General features: G+C 46.4%; 2 long non-coding RNA genes across 2 annotated transcripts in view; one reads left to right on the top strand and one right to left on the bottom strand.

Moving 5' to 3' along the window:
- The first annotated feature begins 642 nt into the window (after positions 1–642).
- On the top strand, positions 643–5547 carry LOC145526049 (uncharacterized). The gene is made up of 2 exons (XR_014068653.1): positions 643–849; positions 3565–5547. It is a non-coding gene; the product is annotated as an uncharacterized LOC145526049 (long non-coding RNA).
- Positions 4923–21899, bottom strand: part of LOC145526047 (uncharacterized) — a 130164-nt gene continuing 113187 nt past the window's right edge. Inside the window, exon 6 of the long non-coding RNA XR_014068651.1 lies at positions 4923–5270. This is a non-coding gene — a long non-coding RNA (uncharacterized LOC145526047). The remainder of the gene's footprint in view (positions 5271–21899) is intronic.

Below are 21899 nucleotides of genomic sequence, written 5' to 3' on the forward strand. Positions count from 1 at the left end.
TAGGAGAGAGAGGTTGTTTGATAGACCTTTCTGCGATGATGGAAGCTTTCCAGGTGGCACTAGTGGTAAAGGACCTGCCTGCTAATACAGGAGATGCGGGAGACCTGGGTTCGATCCCTGCATCTGGAAGATCCTCTGGAGGAGAGCATGGCAACCCACTCCAGTATTCTTGCCTGGAAAATCCCCATGGACAGAGGAGTCTGGCAGGCTGCTGTCCATGGGATTGCACAGAATCAGACACAACCAAAATGGCTTAGCACGCATGCATGTTCTGTAATTCAGTGTCGTCCAATATAGTAGCCTCTAGCCCACGTGGCTGCACAGCACTCAAAATATTCCTAGAATGACTAAGAACTAAATTTTCAATTTTCTTTAATTTTAATTAATTTAAATTGCCATCAATGGCTAATGGCTACTGAACTGACCGGCTTGGCTCTAGGAATCAACAGTGTGTGTGTGTGTTTAGAAAATGTAGAACCTCATGTGAAAGAAAGAGAAGGAAAAGGAAGAAAAAATATAGCCTACTTGGATTCTACTAGAAAAATTCTTCCCACTGTCGCTATACTATCTCCACCCAGGCGATAAGGAGATCCTAGCAATCAGGCCCAAAGAGAACAGTGTCTTCATGAGGCTCCATTAATCACTTGGGAGCAAGGCTGCCATGCCCACACACAGGCTGGCACTGCTCTGCATTCATGCCTCCTGATTGATAGCACTTCCAGCCAAAGTGAGCAAGGCAATGGACAAGGGGGAAAGTATCAGAATGGCCTTGTCACTGACCAGCCCAAGCCAATCATGGGTTATTGTGTGGAGCTGTGGCTTTTACACATCAAGGGTGTCCACGACCAGGTAGGACATCCCCCACCCCTTTTAAAGTGACATAAGTCAGGAGCTGTATGAGTGGAGAGGGGTGATCTAGAGGCCACAGGAATCTCAGGCATGTCTGCTGGTCTGCTGGGGGCCTTGGAGTTGTTCCCTGAGCTGGCAAAAACAGAGGATGCTGAGCAGTTTGTTGGGGACTCCAAGCCGTGCGGATGATGCGGGCAACCTCCTGATGGATTCGAGGAAGGAAACACGAACAGATATGGATGGGAGTGTCTGTGGTGTGTGAGGGCAGATTCCTGCTGGTGGGAGGCTGGGGGCTCCAGACGAAGCATCAGGAAGACAGACCCCTGTTTACCACCCTCTCCCCTGTGTTCATTTCCCAGCTACATTTTTAATTAGGAAACGCTGAAGAAATCTTGGAAACTATAAAGAACCAGACATTAATACATTTCTTGTTTCTCTCCATCCGGGGTGGGGGAGAAAACCCCAACTTGTTAATTAACCCACATTTCACTTCTGTAAAGTTCATTTTTTCCTTCCCTCCCAATGTCCGCATCTGAAGAGCAGTGTGTAGCATGCTATGAAATGTTTAGCTGCTGCTGTGGCTGCCGTACTTTTGAGTCAGGAGAGAAGTGCCTTTTTCATCAAGAATTCTTTTGTTTTTCTCTGTGGCCAGCTGCTACAAAGATGCAGTCAATTTAGATTAAACAGGCTGAGGAGTGCTATTCGATATGTCAGCCAGGCACACTTCTTGAAATCCGGTGTTCAGCAGGTACAGCTTTAAAAAAAAAAAAAAAGTCAGGAAGCTGCTCCCAGAGCGGCGCAGACTTGGGTTGTGAGTCTGGGAATGAGAGCCGGGGGTTGGGGCGGGGAGGGGAGGTCCTCGGAGTGCAGACCCGGGTTTCTCCGGATTCAGCCCGGGGAGCGGTGGGAACAGCTGGCGCCCTTTCTCATCGCCCGTCTTCACTCTCGTCCTGCTCCTCCTCTTCCCCTGCTGCCGCGGGTTTCTATCTCCATTGTTCCCTGAAGCCCGGCAGCCAGTGTGCTGCCGGGCCCAGCACTGGATCCGCAGCCAGCAACTTCCTCTGAAGCTGCGATGCATAATTACAACCAGCTGCTCCTGCTCCGGGCGGCTGGCCGGCCGGCTCTGCAAACAAGCGTCCTGATACCCGGAGTTCCCCGGAGGCCACAGCCGGCTCCTGGCAGCAGCAAATTCTCCGAAGGCAGTGCCCACGCCCTCGGAAGACGAGCGAGCAGCCCGCGTCCCTCTCGTGTCTCCCAGAGGCCAGCTGCCTCCTCTCTTCTCCATTGAGTCAGAGAGGGTCGTTTCCACTGTTCAGAGGAAGGTGTCTGCTCGGTCACCTAATTGCTGCCCCACCCTACCGGCCTGGTGTCACCTCGAAGCAGGATGATGTGGGACTGGCTGTCCAGGGGTTAAGACTCCTCCGTGCTTCCACTGCAGGCGGCCGGGGCTTTGATCCCTGGTGGGGGAACTAAAATTCCACAGGCCACATGTGGCCAAAAAATTTTTAATTTTTTAAATTTTAATAAAGCAGGTGGCGTATCCTAGGTCTGACTCAGGGAACAGGAGCATCAGGGATCCTGGCTTTCGGTCAGCATCTCAGCTAAGGCAAACATGGAGAGATGGAGGTGGGAAATTTGCCCTGCTCTCAGCTAGCAGGAGGCAAAGAGACAATTGAGGTTGCTTTAAAAGGACACCAGTGAAAATCCAAACAAGCCTGACTTAGTCTCTGGAACTAAGGAGAGCAGCGAGCGAGCACGTGAGAGCTGAGGAATCGCCCCGGACCCACCTCGGAGCTGTGGGTTCATTCGGGGACCTCAGTGATTTTTCAGGCTTGACTACAAGTATGACTCTGATCCAAAATTAGGCTTTGGATGTGTAACTGCCAGGCTCCCTGCCCCACCCACCGCCTCTCTCTGCCCTCTGCTGTTTCTTCAGAGCCTGGCTCTGGGCCAGAGCTGGCCCTTCTGGCTCCTGGGGGAAGGGCTGGCCTCGGTGTTCTGTCTTGTTCTGTTTCCAGGCAGGATTTTAGGATGGGTGAAGGTGCGTGGGCTATTCAGGAAGTAGAGGGGAAATTGATACGCTTGGGAAGGGCATCCAAACCTCAAATCACTCACTTCATCCAGCCAAAGGTGGAGGAGACCGTGCAGGTAGGAGCATGGCCGTGCCACCCTGGGCTGCCCATGAGGCTTCTGCCCACCTGTGCCTGCCAACCTGGGCTCCCTCCAGGTCTGCAGCAGTGAGAGCCGAGCCAGGCTGGGCCTGCTGCTCTGTCATGTCCAACCGCAGCCATGGAGGTGGGCAGCAGCTGGGAGTCTGCTGTTGAACAGGAGCTGCTCATTTTACAGGGCGATTTCCCAGGGTTGCTGGCCCTGGCAGGAGTGGTGCAGACGGCAGCATCTTCGAGAGGGCTCGTCCTCTCTGAGCTTCGGCAGCCAGACCACAGACAGCAGCGGGGCTGTTGCGTTGGGGTTCGCCTTTGCAGCCTTCTTTGTCTCCTTGTTTTAAAACCTCAGTAGAACTTTGTTTGCAGAGTGGTACCAGGCAGGGAGTACTTCCTTGGCAGGAATTTTAAAGCAGCCTGGATGGCAAAGGGCATGCGAAGAACCAGTCACGCTTGAACGTGTGTCCACAGCAGGGTTAGTGCCTCGCCAACTGTGACTCTTCCGTGTGTCCTCAACAGTCTCTGCTAACCTTTGCAATTTAATTCTCCACAGGAAGAAAACAATACCACTTAAAGTGTTCTTTCGATATTCAACCCACGCTTTCCCTTCGGATTCTGGAGCCTGGATACACTTTCAGAAGTACATATAAAGCAAACTCCAGTCTGCGAGAGCATCACAACGTGGCTCTTTCAGCTGGGATATGACTGATGCAGCTTGACCGGCTCCTCCTCCTAGAGCAGCTGGGAAGTCCCAGGGACTGAGTAACGTGATTTGGGGCAGGTTTTTCTTCGGTGGCTTGCGATGAGGAACCAGCCTAACAAGCAGTCATGTCTGAGTTCTCACTTCACCGCAAACCTTGCTTGAGGACTTGAGCTTTAAAGGGCTCTGTTCCCAGAGAAGAAGCAGGAGAAGTCACCTACAGCCCTGTTCTGTCAGTAAGTGGAGAACAAAAGATGTACAAGAACAGGAAGAGAAAATCGTCCTCAGAGTGATCAAAGTGAGGTTGAGAGGGACAAGAGCCAGATTTTGAAGACAGGAGACGTATTTTTCTTATTCGGCCCCTAATTATCCATGTAGACTTGATAATCAATTTACTTCTCCTGGCTTAAGTTTTCTCATCTATAAAATAGGGGTGGTGATACCATCTCCCTGCTAATCTATCATGTGTGTGTGGTGAGAACAAGCACATTAAGAATGTTAAAAGTAGTAGAAATACATTTTGTAGTAGTGTGTGTGTGCTAAGTCGCTTCCGTTGTGTTGGACTCTTTGCAACCCCATAGACTGTAGCCTGCCAGGTTCCTCTGTCCATGGGATTCTCTGGGCAAAAATACTGGAGTGTGTTGCCATGCCCTTCTCCAGGGGATCTTCACCCGGGAATTGAACCTATCTCTTATGTCTCCTGCACTGGTAGGCAGGTTCCTTACCACTAGCACCGCCAGTAAACTAGTATATGTATTAGCAGCCAGGGACTTTCCTGATAGTCCTGTGGTTAAGACTCCACACTCCCAATGCAGGGGACCTGAGTTTGATCCCTGGTCAGGCAACTAAATCCTGCATCCCACAACTATCACCTATCACAGTCAAATATATATAAATAAATAAAATTTTAAAATAGCAGATGATCTGAACACCGGGAAAAATATTGATAGTATCTGACAGGCATATTGGAATTTATGTAAAAAAGAAAATAAACTCATAAGTTCACAGAAAATTAAAAACATTAGATCTTAGCAGCCATATGTGTATCTTGCATATGCTTAGGCTTATTTGTTTATTATTTAAATGAAGATTTAGGTCCTGCCATTGCAGTGGGTTTCATGGGACAACATCCACTGATAAATAAAGAAATACAAGTGCTTTTTCAGGTACAAGAACCTCTTTCAATTAAAAAAATATATGGGGTCCGTAACTTTTTGCCCATCGGATGGAGTTTTATTTGACCACGTAAAGAGAAGCAGTCTCTCAGGCCCCTTCGAGCACCTCCCGGTACTTTACAAAGATGTTCCCGACACTCTGAGAGCCAGGTATCGTGTGTCACTCTTTCCACCAACAGACGGAGAAACTGAAGCATGAAGAGGTAAAGCGAGGTCACTGAGGGAGCAGGTGACGGACTGGCTTCTGGTCTCTTTCTCTAAGCCCTGCTCCACTTCGTCTCTCTCATAAACAGCCATTGATAACTTCATCTCCAGGCCAAACACTGCCCACCAGGACCCACAGTGTGCAAACGGGATCTCCACCATCCTGACCAAAGCCAAGATCTGAGCAGAAATGGAAGAGAGACAAGTGTCACCACCGGAGGCAGACAGACCACTCGGAGTGATGCCCCAGGAACAAGGAAGTGACAGGTGGAAAGCCCCACATGATTGGTCCATTTGTACTAACAAAGATCATATAAACCTAATGGCAAGACCTCCTAAACGTTTATTTAACCACCTGTTTTTGACACTATACTTAGAGATTTTTCTTCCTTGGTATCAAAACTGTGCAGAGAAATAGACTGATAACAAAATAATTAAAATTTCATGTGAATGTTCATATGTTGTCATAATGCATGTCATAACGTATAAGTCAACCAAATGTTTAAACTGACTGAATATGTCTACTTAAGCTTTAAGGTTGTGACCCATTTTCCATTTACATACTGTGTACTCAAATACATACCATATCTCTTTAGGTTTTCTGCCTGGCTCCACCGCTCACTAGCTTTGTGACCTTAGGCAAAAGCTCTGAGCCTCAAATTTCTCCTCTGTAAATGGGTAATCAGGCCTACCTCTGATTTTATTTTTTTGCTAATACTAATTGATTTCATGTTAGCAAAGGTATTGAACACAAGCCCTGGTACAGAAAGAGTGCTTAGTAAATGATATTTCCTTCCTCCCTGTCTTCTAATCTCTTCCTTAAGGTGCTTTAATTGTTGGAAGTACTTTCATGTCTATTGCACACATACAATTCAGTAAGGCAGCTCAGAGGTGTGTAATTATCCTTGCCAAATATATGAGAAAACTCTATCTCAGAGAAGTTAAGTGATGTGCTCAGAGTCACACAGAAAATTGGCACAAAACTGGAAGCCTGCCACTAGTCCTGTGATTCCCCAGACCTGAGGTCTTTCCAGAAGCTTCCATCCATGGCAACCATTGCCTCTACCCAACAGAAGCCCTTCATTCGTCATCTACCCCAAACAAATATCTATTCTCAGGAGGTAGTTCCTTGGTGCCCCTTCCTGGGTCTCCCCTGCACTGTAGCCTCAGCTTCAATCCCATCCTGTCCCTCAGGAATTTCCCTCTGCCTCCACCTGGGGTTGGACATTCAGGGACTCACCCATGAGGCATATAAGTCAGAATGAATTGGGAGGGAATGTTCTTTTAAATGAAAGAAGTTGCATTAGATACTACCACACACATTATGTTGTTAAATATCTACAGCATGATAAAATCATTCTAAATGTCACCAATCCCTGGGGGACTTATTAATAATTAAGCATTTTTAGTTCACTTAGGAATGCAGATTCCATTTAACAGGAAAATACACACTAAATCTGTCCATTATACTGCAGCTTGCAACAGAATATGTTCGAGATCTCAGCTGGGTTTCCCCAGGACAGATGACAAAGTTAATGCAGGTACCAGTCTTTCCTAAAGCAGCATCCTGAATTTGTGTTTATTAGGAGTGTTTATTAGAGTGACTAATAATGGAAGGGAGATGACTTGACAAGGGTTGGGGAGAGCCGACGGGAACCTAGAGGAAACTGGATGATCTTGAAGAATGTAAGGCGGAACAGAGACCCAGGGTCTGAGACAGAGTAAATTATTTGTCCCCACACTGATTTTTAAAGTTTTTAAAGACTGAAATAGGGAAAGAAGGCCTTGTTCTATATGTTTCACTTAATGGGAAGGCCACTTACATTTTTATTTAGCTAATTCCAAAAAGATACATGGCCCTGGACACATACACACACACACACATACACACATAATTTTCTCTTAAAAGCAGTTTTCTTTATTTGCTTTGTTTTGTTCAAAACGATATCTGATGCTCTTTTCTTCATCGCCATTTCCTGGGCAGTCAGAATACTGAATATCTTGAAAGAAAGAAAGGGATACCGGCAGACAGATTGCCAATCTTCCCCGTATCTTTCAGACATGCAGTTTCCTTCTAGGCCCACCAAAGAAGATTCCTTTTGAAGATGATCAAGGAGACAAAGGGAGAGAGAGGTGAGACCTGGGGAAACCCATGATCTTTTGCTCCTGTTATTTAACCTCTCTCTCTCTAGGTCCCCTCTCCTGCCAATAGAAGTTTTCATGATCTCAAAATCCCTTCCAGCCATGAGGTACCAGAAATCCAGGCTTGAAGCAGGGAGAAGGTTTCTTCTCAATGGTGGCTGAAGAATTTTGCAAGCTTTTAGCAGAAAATGACCGTGGATAAATTCTTTCACTCCCCTGTTTCCTGAACTGAAACTCTATGCAAATCAGGCCACTTCTTCCCTCCCTCACTTAAAGCACCTGCCAACCTCATAAAAGAGCCATAAATTTGGTCACAAGGGTCCCAACAAAGGAAAAGGATCCTCTCCTAACAAGGGAGGTCAGTGGGACAGGCTATCACCAGGAAGCAGAAACTGCAGGGAAGACTGTTCTGGTGTCCCCTGTAATCAGCCTGGATGCAGAGGAGTCTGCAAAGCTGCCAAGCAGCAGGACTTAACGTGGAAAGCGGACTTGGTTGGCTTTATAGTCTCTTTGCTTTCATCCTGATGTTATTGGAGGTCAAGGTCCAGCTAGTACTGCCTCCAGGGGACTTCTGGTCTGAGAAAGTTGTTTGTGTGTGTGTAGGAATTACTCTGAATGGCTCTAAAACCAGTACTTCCTGTTGTTAGACACAGGGTCCAGGCAAGTGGACCAGTGGGGCAGAGATTCCCACCCTCCTCTCAGGAAAGAATCGACAGGGCTAGAGAGGAATGTGAGAAGAAATGGGGGGAGGGGAGAGCAATGAAAGCTATTTATCTCGCAGCAGCCTTGGGAGAGGAGCAGAGGAGGAGGGGCTGAGTTTCAAAACAACTTGCGGACTTAAGAGACTCTAAGAATGGTGGAGGCAAGATGACTGAAAGTCAGATAGATTAATAAACTTGATTATCCTGCATGGTTTGTTTTAGCCACTGGTTTTCCTATTCTGACCTTCAGTGTTGTTTCTAGCTGGTCCCAGATGACCACTGTGTGTATTCTATATTTCACCATTTTTAGAAGCAGGGGGTGAGGTTTCTCTTTTCCTTCACACACACACACCATCATCCTGCTCTGAAATGATTTCTCTCTTTTTTGGCCACATTGTTTTGGTCACACCTTGAGGCATGTTGAACTTCCCTGACCAGGGATCGAACCCATGCCCTGCTGTATTGGAAGTACATAATCTTAACCACTGGATGACCAGAGAAGTCCAACCACCACGAGCCTGATACTCTGAGGAATTACTGTGCTATGTCTCTTTTAAAAAATATCTAGAAAACTCTCTGGGAACTGTCAAGGCTAATCAGTCAGATTTATGCTTATAACCAAGTGGGATCCTATCACCTACGCTTCACAAGTAGTTGCTTCAGATAGACACTGAGAAATCATATCCAATAGGGCATGGCCTTGATTTTCAGCAGATTAAAAGTTATGGTTCTCTGTGTGTATGTGTGTGTGTGTGTGTGTTGGGGAAGGGGGTTGTTTTCTTCTTTAGCTGCTGTTATTTCTTATACTTTGGGCTCCTGGTAAAGAAAAACATCTTGGAGATTTCTAGGGTTCTAAGCGTGATCATAGATTTTCCATCCTTGTAGGAGTAGAGTCCAACCAATTCACTGCACAGATGATTAAACTGTGGACCAGAGAAGTAAACCAGAGTAAGTGTGGTCACCCAGCTGGTTAACCGCAGAGCCAGAGAAGGAACTTGGGCTTCCAGGCTCCTTGTTCTGCGCTCTTTCTACTCAGGTGGATTCTAGGAGATCTGTTTTGTAGAACTTCCTTTCCACTTTGTACTCAGCTGGAGACAAGAAATCATATTATGGGTGTATGTACCCAAAGTCCTTATCAGTCAAACATTCCCCAGCACTTCACTTTCACCCCCACTGTTGGAAGGCCATATATCTGCATAAGGATATAGCAGGAACACATACAGGCACACAACAACTGTTCTTTTTTATGACCTTTTTCTTTGGGCCAAGGTTAATTTCTCTTTGTCCTCAATTTCCTTTTTATCCCTGTCTATTCACTTGTATTAGTTCGTATGCTAACACTTAAATATACCACCTTTAAATCTGGGAGACACTAAACACAGCTAACTACAATCCATAGCACCTAAAAAGTAATCTAAGTTTGTGTGCTATTTCTTACTTTTGCCCTGTGGTGATCATGTGATGGGTGGGAGCTTTGAAGTCATGCCAGTATCAACTCTCCTTCTGAATATGAGCTTAAGTGACTTGCCCAAGAATAGCAGGCAGAGTTGGAATGGGACAGTCCCCATAGACCCACTGACTGTTCTTTTTTCTATGATGCCACACCACCAACCTGCCAACATTAGGTTTTATATCCTCTTTTCATTCTTGTCCAACCCTGGGAGAGAGAGATACTAATGGAAACAAGATGGACATGACATGAGCCCAGACAGCATATGAGAGGACAAAATGAGCCCCGCACAACCCAGCCTGTGCTGCTCAATACACTAGTCACAAGCCTTGTGTGGAATGTTAATGCAAATTAATTACAATTCAATAAAATTAGAAGTGTAGTTCTTTAGGTCTTCACCTTTCAAATGCTCAATAGCCACAAGTGGCTTGTGGCTGCGACATTGGGCATACTGGGATATGGAGCATTACTCTCATCATGGAAACCTCTATGGCACAGCTCTGCTTGGACAGATGCTAGCCCATAGGGGTTTAATAGGAATACCTATCATTTACTGAGCCCCAACAGCATACAGGGGCTTCCCTCGTGGCTCAGATGGTAAAGAATCCGGCTGCAATGCAGGAGACCTGGGCTCGATCCCTGGGTTGGGAAGATCCCCTGGAGAAGGGAATGGCAAACCACTCCAGTATACTTGCCTGGAGAATCCCTTGGACAGGGGAGCCTGGCAGGCTATAGCCCATAGGGTTGCAAAGAGTCAGACATGACTGAGCAGCTAAGCACACGCGCAGCACACGCAACAGCTTACAGACCTTATTGTTGGTGTTTTATGACTATTTTCATTCATCTTCATATAACCTATGAATTAGTATTATCTGCATTTGACAGAGAAAGGAACTGATATTAAAATTTTTAATAATTTGACCTTTAGGTTTACTCCTAAATGGCAGAAACATGAACACAGACCTGTTAATAATAGACTATAATGTGAGCTCTAGTTTCCTGGCAGGAGCCATAAAGACTGATAATAAAACTAACATTTACTAAGCACAGACTGTATGCCAGGCACTGTTCTAACAGTTAACATATACAGTTTCATTGAATCCTCTATAAGGTAGGCATGCTCATTATTCCCATAAAGAAATGAATTTAGAGATGTTAAGAAACTGTCCTAATGGCAAGCAGCTAGGAAATGATGAACAGGGAATTTAAACTCAGGTAGTCTGAGTCGAGAAGCTGGGTGCCAAATCACTACACCATACTGATAAGCAAGTGGCTGCTGCTTCTGTGTTATATAGAAGGCAAGGACCAACCTGCAGCCTACAAGTCCAGTCCTGGTTCACAGGGCTGGTGACTCTTTCCAGATGGGCTAGCTGATGAAGCCAGCTGTCATCTGCCTCTGCTCAGAAGGCTTGGCTCCCCTTCTTACTTCTGGCCGGCAAGCTTCTATGCCAAGCTGCCACGGCTAGAAGTCATCACAAAAGTCATGCTCAAGCAAGTCTTGAAAACAGTTCTTTGTCCTACTCCTTGGAGGTGTCCCATCTTAGCTCAGTATGGGGCAATTTCAAGAACATCCTGTTGACATTTGGTTAGCCCAACTGACATCCTTTCAGTCCTAGCATACTGGCTGAACTCCAGGTGTGGTGGTGAATCTGTTTTACCCTTTAAATTAAAGTTCTACCCGACGATCTAGACAATTCTCAGGGTTCAGGACATCAACCCAGAATACTCATTGGAAGGACTAATGCTGAAGCTGAAGCTCCAATGCTTTGACCACCTGATGTGAAGAGCCAACTCACTGGAAAAGACCCTGATGGTGGGAAAGATTGAAGGCAAGGGGAGAAGGGGACGACAGAGAATGAGATGCTTGGATGCATCACTGACTCCATGGACATGAGTTTGACCAAACTCCAGGAGATGGTGAAGGACAGGGAAGCCTGTCATGCTGTGGTCCATGGGGTTGCAAAGAGTCAGACACGACTTAGCGACTGAACAACAGATGATCCTCATGAGCTGACTCAAGAAGTTGGCTGTGATATTTATGGTACTGGTCTGTAGATTTTTATTTACTCTGATCTAGAACCAGGACTATGTACTTGTACATATGAGTACAAGTACCTACTCCATCTACCAGCTTCATCAAGATATCCTGATTGATTTTTGCTTAATTTTCCTATTGCCTTGATACTTTCAGAGCATTACCGCTGAGAAGAAAAATTCAACGGAGGGTGTTTCTTTTGTATTTCAGAGGTGAACTTCCTTTGGCTACTAATGGGATTCTCATTGCATGAGTTAGCAGTCAATCGTGGTCAACTTTTTGACCTCTCACACCCTTAACAATATTATAACTTGCAAGATGGTCCAAAATCTTTTGGAGGCTGTTTCAAGTAGGGTGGCTTCAGTCACTCAGTCACTCAGCTGTGTCCAACTCTTTGAGACCCCATGCACTGTAGCCTGCCAGGCTCCTCTGTCCATGGAATTTCCCAGGCAAGAATACTGGAGTGTGTTGCTATTTCCTACTCCAGTGGATCTTCCCTACCCAGGGATGGAACCCATATCTCTTGTGTCTCCTGCATTGGCAGGCAGGTTCTTTACCAACAGTGCCACCTGGGAAGCCCCAGTGTGGCTTAGCAGTCACCAGGTGCTGTGCTATGCTTAGTCGCTCAGCCATATCTGACTCTTTGCAACACCATGGACTGTAGCCTGCCAGACTTCTCTGTCCAAGGGGATTCTCCAGGCAAAAATACTGGAGTGGGTTGCTATGCCCTCCTCCAGGTGATCTTCCCAACCCAGGGATCAAACCCAGGTCTCCCGCATTGCAGGTGGATTTTTTACCATCTGTGCCACCAGAGAAACCCAAGAATACTGGAGTGGGTAGCTGATCCCTTCTCCAGGGGAACTTTCTGACCCAGAAATCAAACTGGGGTCTCTTGCACTGCAGGCAGATTCTTTACCAGCTGAGCTACCAGGGAAGCCCAGTCACCATATAACAGCTCATAAATGGCTTTAACAGAGAATGGCCTGTGGGTTGTGAAGCTGGAAGTGCCTCTCTGAGACCTTGAAACGTAGGTTTCTTAACGTACTTTGGAACAAATAAATTCTCAAGCCAGTCTCACACTGTCAGTGGTGTGAAGTGGCTGTGGGGAATACCAGTATATAAATGGTGGAATCTTCAGGGAATCCCACTGAGATTTTTTAGTCAAGTCAATAACAGATCTTGTGTAAGTCAACTCTTATTATCAAAGACTTTTGTAAAATTGGTGGATACACTGCACTTCCTCTACGTGATATGCCACAAATACCACAGGAAAGTCACTCCCACTTCACGCTGAAGCCCAAACACATGGTTGTCTTTCAAGTGTATAGCTGACCTTATTGTGCAACCACTGGTTTGCAAGGATATTGACATGAATTGAGCTGCAATAGAAAACTGTTGGAAGTTTGTGAGAGCTGTCTTAACATTCTCATGGATTTTTCTTCTCAAAAAGGTAATGAACCTAGAGACCTGCTGTGTGTTCTTGGCACTGTACATAACAAAGATAGGTAAATACAGCTATCTAAGTAACTTCTTCTATTTCCCTTTTTTTCCCCTAAGATTAGCCTCCAACAGGATACCCTTTGTGCTCTCAGGGTCCTGAGCTATCTCTCTGGCTGCACTGGGTCTTAATTTACTGCATGCAGGATCTAGTTCCCTGACCAGGGATCGAACCCTGGCCCCTTGGCCCTGGAAACATGGAGTCAACCCTTGGACCACCAGGGAAGTCCTACTTCTTCTGTTTCAACCTAAAATTTTCCTCAGGTGCAGACCCATGGTCATAATTCATGACTCCAGCTTCCTGGAGCTGGAATCCAGGGAACAAATTCCTATTTTTAACCTAATCTGGCCTGGATGCTTCAAGAGGTAGAACACTCCTTCTCATGGGGACAGTCAAGCGCAGGACGACTGGCTATTGAGAGTATTGTGAAGAGGGTTTAAGAACTGGCCTGGTGGTCACACTAAATTACCCAGGCAGACCCAGACAGGTTAAGATTTAGCATGTTCTCCAATCTGCAAAGTTCTGTATTCACAATGTTCTACTCTTTGAACACATCACACTTTCTTCTTCTTAGGGTCATTGCCCACCTAGTATTTTTTCTCTGGAATGTCAACACATGGCTAGTGACACAAAGCTGACCATTTTTTTTTTTTTTTTGTTAACATGTTGATTTAAATACTTTCTTCTTAGGCCATTTCTAATACCTCTATCTAGGGAGGTAGACTATGTTATTTTTATTTCTGAATCCATTTAATTTTCTACCCAAATGTATGCAGCATGTAGGCCTATCTACAGTTGTTTGTGGGTTAGTTGTCTGTAGACTGTAAGGAGGAATACATTTCTGGTTTATTCATTAATGTTACATCTGTACACAGCACAAAGCAGGCATTTATATAACTGTCAAATGAATGAATGAATAGTAAAAGCAGATTAAAGTCATTTACAGAATCTAAACTGCAGAACTTTTGAGCTGGAAGACATGTTCAGAGACAATCTATGCCACTGTTTACCAGTGAAGTATGAATATCCTCAATTTCTTGTTTTCTGCAAGGTTGATGCTATGAAAATTCCCAAGCACTCTATAGCTATCTTTGATTGGGTTGCATACTGGAACTTATGTCCTGTACCATCAGAAATCCAGCAAAAGAAAAAACAAAGTTTTCTGTTTTGTTTGTTTGTTAAACAATATCCTGGGCTTGGATATATCTGGGTAGTCTATTAGTTTCTTTACACAGATGGTTCGGAATCGCCTGATCACCCTTCAGCGTCTTTCATCTCTCCAGCTCGTCTGAACGCATGGGTGTGTCCTTGAGGTCTCTCTCTGGTCCTGTGGGTGGACAGTGACCTTGCCGCTCTGACTCGTGGTGTCCATGGCGAACTCTCCAGGTGAGGGCTGGTCACACTAATAGGACCAAAGGCACCAATGACCAGATGCATTAGGAACAGAGAGGCAGGGAAGCAGGGTCCTGAAAATAGAAATCACGTCAAAAAATAGATGCCGAGTTGATAATGCCTCGAGGCCTTTGTTCAGGAACACTCTGGTTCTATAAAGGGAAAGACAGCAGTGCCATATTCTTCTGTGAAGTGCGAGTTGGTTTTTCTTCAAGAGTTCTTCCCAAAGAAGGCCTTGTGGGTTGTGGCTAACTCCGTTTTCCATTTTTATCTAGATTTGTGTTTCAATGCAAAATGTTATTCTTTTGCCAAGGATTGCTGTATCATCACATTAACAATAAGATAAACAAACTTGACAAAAATTCACTGAGAACAATAAGCGGTGGTAATTGCATATTCTTGTCCTAGGTATTTCCTTTTTGTTCTCAATTAAAAAGCAGTCCCAGCAGTTGTGTATGCTGTGTCATTTGTTCACCTTAAATAAATACTTTTGAATCTAAAAATATAGCAGAAATAAAACTTTCTGAAAAAAATAAAAAAGCTGAAACTCAGAATCACATCAAAAATGAGAAATGGATTTTTAGGGGATCAGGATGGTTTTCAAGCAGCTGAGGTTTCCTGGCAAGCCATCTCTGTTACGGCCCTAGATCCACGAGGGTCTCAGCCCTAGACATATAGCTGAATGGTGCAGACGCCCAGGAGAATATTTTAGATCTGCTTAGACTTCACAGAACTATGAGTTGACTATACTCATTGGCAGATATTTCAGGAAAGAACAGGATTTGAATTAGCATTAGGTCAGCTCACAACTGTGATCTACTAGTGCATTTTAATTCACTCTGCTTGAATTCAACACATGATTCTCAACTGTGACTAGCAGTGCACACATCTGAGACCCCTACTAGAGGGGGTGCACAAGTGTGAATTTGCCACTTTTAGGGGCATGGGCTCAGCTGCACACTTCTCTCTCCAGATCACCGATGAAAATGACCAGGGAAACTTCAGGAAGAAGCAAAGTGGCCGACCACTTTAGGTTCTACACCTGATCCATGCAGCAGCTGGGCTCTGAGCCCTTCAGGACAGGGTAACCTGTCTCCTCCCACCTGACCTATGGGCTTTTAAGCAGCCAGCTCTAACATGGAGAGAGAAAGCTCTCACACGGCCTCGTTTGCTGTGCTCACACTTCCCTCACGACTTGCTGAAACCAGCGCGTCAGGACAGACACACTCATAATAAGACCAGAAAGCAGTGACACTGCTGGCAATTTTACACCTGGGCCAAGTGCCAGAACTGGCTCTGGGGAGGAGGTGAGTGGAGGGGAGGAATGCCCTGCTCTCAACCCTTTGCAAAAACAAAGGTTAGGGCTACTATTAACTGAGTGCTGTTGGCACACTCTGGCTTAAGGGTTTTTTTTCCCAGAACCTTTGGAGGTGGGGGCCTCAACTAAGATCAACAAGAGGGCTTTTAGACCCCAGACATGTATATGGACCCAGCAGAGCCGACCAGGTGAAGGGGCAGGACCCCCATTCCCAGGCCCACTTTGGCCCATGGAAGCCCCCTCTTTTCAGTGTTGCTAAATTAGTCATCTATGCAGCCTCTGGACACCTAAAACCGTCTGAGTTTTTAAAAAAACCTCACAGTATTTCAGTGTCTACAGTTCATAGCGTCACAAAGAGTCAGACAAGACTGAAAAGACAGCACGTAGGCATTTCTGAGTCAGGAATTCATGGATGGCTTAAGGGTGTGTTTTGGGTTCAGGGTCTCTGATGAGGTTAAGATATCAGCCTGGGCTGCAGTCACCTAAAGTGACTGGGGTAAGAGGACCCATTTCATCCAAGATGCTCACTCACATCACTTTCCCTGGGAAGTCAGTGCCGGCTGACAATAGAAGGCCTCAGTTCCTTGATATGTGGACCATATTCACACACATAGTTGCTTGCGTGTTCTCATGACACCGGTGGCCAGCTTTCTGCACGGTGAGCGGTACAGGAGACCGCAAAATGGAAGTCACAATGTCTCTTATGCACTGGCCTTGGAAGTCACACACACTTGGTTACACAAGTCACCCTGCTTAACAGGGAGGGGACTACATGAGGACATGAATATTGGGAGGCGGGGATCCTTGGGGGGTCATCTTGGAGGCTGGCTACCTTGGCTGCTTAGTGGCTCTACTGCTGCCCATGGGAAATGATCTTCTCTGAAGAGCTATACAAATACCAGAGCTGGGACTTCTCTCACAGTCCAGTGTCTAAGATTCTGTGCTCCCAGTGCAGGGGGTCCAGGTTCAATTCCCGGTCAGGTAACTAGATCCCACATGCTGCAACTAAGACTTGGCACAGCCAAAAAAAAAAAACAAAACCCCAAATAACAAATACCTGAGCTCTTCCCAAGAGGTATACAAATCTGATGCTCATGGAAATGTCCAAGTGTCTTTCTAGAGAAGAGTCAACAGTTCCTGACCTCCTGTCTGCCTCAAGTAGGGGGTGGCTCAGGGTCCCACCCCAGCCACCACATCTCTGTGTGTAGCAGCAAGCACACTTGTGATGAATGCTGACAGTAACCTAGTCACTAACTATCCAGGCACACACCATGGCTTAGATGCTGCTTGAAAGCAAGGCCCACCCCCAGAGAAACTTCTAGATGGAGTATTGCTCTCAAATGAGCCTTTGGCGGCCCCAAAGACTGAATAAGCCTAAGTGTCTGAGTTATACCTGTGAGGCTCTGGGGAGAATGTGCCCTCACTGGATTTCTGCTCTCTTCCTGGAGGGCAAATAAAGCTTGCTGACTCAGAAGGGAGTAGAGACGCTCAATGGTAGTAGTTCTGGGGTTCAACTTTGGTGGCTGTCTGCAGAAACTCCAGTGATCTGCAAGATAATCTAACCTAATTTCAACTGTAAACTTAAAAATCGACTGAACAGATAGTACATGCCTGGCTGTTTAGAAACATTATCTCCTTTAATCTTCAGAGGAACCCTTAGGTAGGTATCATGACCACCATTTCATAAAGCTGCAAACTGAAGCTCAGCGAGGTTAAATGACACACCCAGTGTCCCAGCTAGGAGACGTGGGCTCAGAATTTTCCAATCTGAGTGTGTCTGACCCCAGAGCCCATGTTATACACTCTCTGAGACCTTTCCAACTGAGAAGAGAGAACGTGTGTCCAGGAAAGAGGAAGGAGAGGACTGCCACAGCCCAGCATCAGGGGCAGGAAGACGGACGGAGGCAGAGGGCCGAAGAGGGACAGACTGATGGCATCTGCTGTTGGGAGTGACCAGTCTAAGGAGGTTCTTCGGCTCATCTCTTGGCCCCCTTCTCCTCAATCTAGGAGACAGAGATGCCAGACGGGTCTCAGGGGCAACAAACTGTGTATCTTCCTCCGGCTCCAAAGAGAGTCAGGTTGTTAATAATAAGTTACTCTAGCCTGGCCTCCTGCTAAGTTAAGCATCACTTTTTAAAAATCCTCACATCGTTATTGTAAGGTAAGTATTACTGCCGCTTTTAATAGTTGGGGAGATGGAAGATTGGGGAGTTTAGGGACATCCCCAAGGTCAAAAGACCCCAGGTGTCAAGGCTCACATTTCAACCCAGGCGTCTGACTTGAGGGTCAGCAAGCATCTTAACACCATGTTCTACTAGACAGAGGTTGGGGGTCGTGGACGACCGCGTGGCCCGTTCAGCGCGGGCTGACAGCGTCAGCCCGACCCGGGAGGGGCAGGGTCGCCAGTCCTCCTCAGGGACGCATGCGGATGGCGCCAGCAGGGCTCAGGCAGCCACATGGGAGCCTGCTACTCCGGGGCCCACCGGACCCTGCTGTTGGGGGCCTGGCCCGCAGCGGGTCCTGGCCTTGGCCTTGCCCGAGTCGGAAGGCAGCCCCATGCTCGGCTGGACAGCAACCGGGGTGCTCTGGATAGGTGAGCTAGAGAGGGAGGTATCCAGGCTTAGGCGTGCGCCAAGGACCGGGGCGTGGGGCTCTGAACCCAGATCACCACCCCCGACCCCTCTCCCCCGGCGATCGCCACCCCGCACCACGCCCCTCCCACCGCCAGTGGTCTGTCTGCCTGTCTGGCCGGAGCCTCGGCCGGGCGCGGCCGGGAGGTGGTGGCTGATGGAGGGTAAAGAAGGGGACGCCCTGCTCCTCGGCCGCCGACCCCGGAGGCTTTGTGTATTCGGAACCGGCTTCCCCACCTCCCTCCCCCACCTCCCATTCCCGCTTTCTTTTCCCTTAACCCAAGTCCCAGTAGAGTATTCAGCAATTAGCACGTGAGGAGGGGGTGGGAGGCGGCGGCGGGCGGGCGTGGGGGCGGTGAGATTCCCCCGCACCCCACCGCCCCCGCCGGGACGGGTCCCGAGCTCCCGCCTGCGCTGCCTTCGTGCGCCACCTACCGGCTGCTCGCGACAGCTTCAAGCCTGCCAGCGCGGTTCCTAGGCAGATCTTGATCTCCGTGGACAATAGACAATGGGATTTTTTTTTTAAACAATGATTTATTTTGAGGGGTGGGGATAAGAGGAAAGGAGCGGGGGAGGAAGCAGCAGTGTGTTTGTCATCGCTTTAGAAAAAAATGTCTGTTCTATCATTGTTTCTGCATATCCATTATATTGAGGACAAAAGAATCCCCTTCTGGAACAACAAAGCCAAGGGAAATGTTTTCTGTGGCTGACATTTAATTGTGTGCACAAGGTGCTACATTATCACGGGGAGAGATTGTAAGGAAGCTAGGGCACAGCTCCGGTTCAGAAGTCTGATTTTCTGCGTTAAGATGTGGGCTTTCTTATGTGAGCCCCGTTTTATATGGCCTCATGTGTCTCCACTGGTGTCATGCAGGACACACAATTCTGTGTTTCTATATAGTTGCCTAACCCATCACGAGGATTCCTGGTGGATTGTTTTCGGACTGCCTTCAAGGGCCTATTCTTTTACAGCCAACAGGGATAATTATGCTTCATTTCACAACCTCCATACACAACACTCACTTTACCAAAAGGACACTAATTTTAAGGAGCTGTTAGGAGCCTTGGAGACCGCTTAGACCAACCCCCTCAGTTGTGCACAGGATGCAGGCAGAATGCCTTGTCCAAAGTCATGCAAATAATTAGAGATGCAGTTGGGACCAGAAAGCTTGTATCCTGAGCCCTGGTCTCTAGTATGACCTGCTGTTTAAAGTCCTGATGGCCAACACCTCTGACTCTCTCACCCTGTCCTTTCTGGCTGGACAAACCCCCAGGCAGTGAGTTGTGTGCACAAAGATGGGTGGTAACTCAGGCCAGAGCGGGGTGAGCTGAAGCGTAAACTTCCTTGATTGGCGGCAGCCCTTTTATTCCCCTTTCACCCCTTTCCCTCTGTAGAACGAAGGAGGGGTGCAATATGGACATTATCTTCATTCCTTAATTTTGTTATTTTTGCTGTGATAAGTTAATATGTAAAACCTATACAATTATCCACAACTCACTAGAAGATGCTTTTTCTGAGATGCAAGGCTTAAGCAGCCCTCCATTCCACCCCCAGTGCTAACCCAGATGCTGGGAACACAGAGGGTGTGTCTTCCATCTTTAGAAATTGTTCTCAGTGGTCTCTTGACAAAGATGGTTTACCCTTGGGAACTTCACTAAGATTTCCTTCTTAGGTTCATGAAAAATCCCTGGGGAGATGCAGATAGCTGATCATATTGTAACAGAGACATTTTTCTTCTGCCATCTTGCAAAACACGCTACAACAGAAGGCACTCCCCTTTCAACTCTTAGCTGTGACACGCTGAGACAGGATTGTCGAGTCTCAGGTGAGAAGCTCAGTAAACGTCTTTGCACATCCAAAATAAGTCAACCCATCATAGAAGTCTGCTCATTTGAAAGGTTGTTCGATCTGTTTAAAGCAAATAGACTAATCTCACAGTCTGTAGACAAATAGACAACAAGCCGAAGAGGTTTCAAAACAAAAGCCCAGAGCATTCTCTAACTCTCTTTTAACTGTGTTCTAAAAGCATAGAGAAGACAAAAACGCACTGGGATTGCAAGCAGTTCTTAAACCTTTCTGCTGAATTGTGACACTTGAAGCACTTTGGTTTATACTGAGGCTGTGCGGCATGTTAACAGGGAGTTTAGATTCTCTACATCTCTTATAGTCTGTTCTTTTGTTGTTGTTGTTGTACCCAGTAGTGATTCATCCTGTCTCTACAGAAAGACTCCAGTTCAATGATATTTTGTTATGATAACCACCCACCTACAAACACCTTGCCTCAAGGATGTTGTGAGAATCAAATGTGATCAAATGAGATGATGTAGGTAAAAGCGCTTTTAAAAGCCTAAAGCACTCTTCCGATGTGAGGACTTATTCCCATGTGTTTGAAGTTTCGAAAGTATCGAAATCATTCTTTGGAGCTGTACCATAGCTCTTCTGTAAAGTTGTGACTGGCCCATTTTTCAGATGGGAGCTTAAGGTTACACATCAGGGGCAAGGTTTAATGTAAATTTTACAATATGCAAATCTGACCTTAAAGAATTCCCTCACATCATGTTGGTATCTGGTAAATGCTAGAATGCTGGTGACTCACTGCTTCCCTAATACCCTTATTTGGTTGCATACAAATAAAAAATGATTATTTTCAGATTTAGGTTTTCTCAAATCATGGTGTGAGCAGTTATTTTTGCTTTCGCTTTAGTCACCGTTCTCTGTAGTAGAGAGTATACTTAGAGTTGTAAAATCTGTTTTTTTTCCACTTGCAGCTTAAATTTAGATATGTAATACAGCAACTAAAGTACTCTCTTGGTCAGATACAGGAGTTTTCATAATTCAATCCCGTATCTCTGGCACGTGGCCCTCATTTGTACACACGGAAGGACTCCACATCACTAACTTCACAAGTACATGCTTCATAAGACTATCTACATAGCATGCCTTTTCACATAGCATCTCTCTTTGGGACATCTCAAGTGATTGGCAGATATTCTTTTTAAAGAATATTTGTTTATTTTTGACTGTGTCAGGTCTTAGTTGTGGCGTGGGCTCAGTAGTTGCTGAGCCTGGGCTTAGTTACCCTGCAGCACGTGGGATTGTAGTTCCCCAAGCAGGGAGCAAGCCTGCATCCCCTGCATTGGAAGGCAGATTCTTAACCACTGGACCACAAGGAAGTCCTGACCGGCAGATGTTCTATAACTGTTTCCCTCACTATCTGTACTGGAGTGATATGGATCCACTGAGATAAGACCCAGTTTGTGGAAAGTGAAACCTCACCCCCACTGGTTGGCTTCTGTATGACAGGCCCACGAGGTGCAGAGGTCTGTACTAGGTCGTCAGGAAGAAATGAGTGATGTTACCAAAGAATGAACAAATCTCAGAACCCCAATTTCCCCAACAGTTGTTGTTCTTATCTTACTAAGACCAAAATTGCTCTCAAGTTTCCCCAGAAGTCAATGCCCGAAGTTACTTCCTGCCCAGGAGGTTGGCTGCTAGCTCCACGGAGTTTTGAACCCATTACCTGCTTTAACCCCGGGTCTTTATACAACCTGCCTCCCGAACCTGACTCAGCAAACCCAGCCGTGATTAACTTCCTGTGACTGGACCTTCAGATGTGAATGCTGATGAAGTCCCTTCCAGTCT

The sequence above is a fragment of the Giraffa tippelskirchi genome, chromosome 11, assembly GCF_054371585.1.
Source record: "Giraffa tippelskirchi isolate mGirTip1 chromosome 11, T2T-mGirTip1v1.2.pri, whole genome shotgun sequence".
Lineage (NCBI taxonomy): Eukaryota > Metazoa > Chordata > Mammalia > Artiodactyla > Giraffidae > Giraffa > Giraffa tippelskirchi.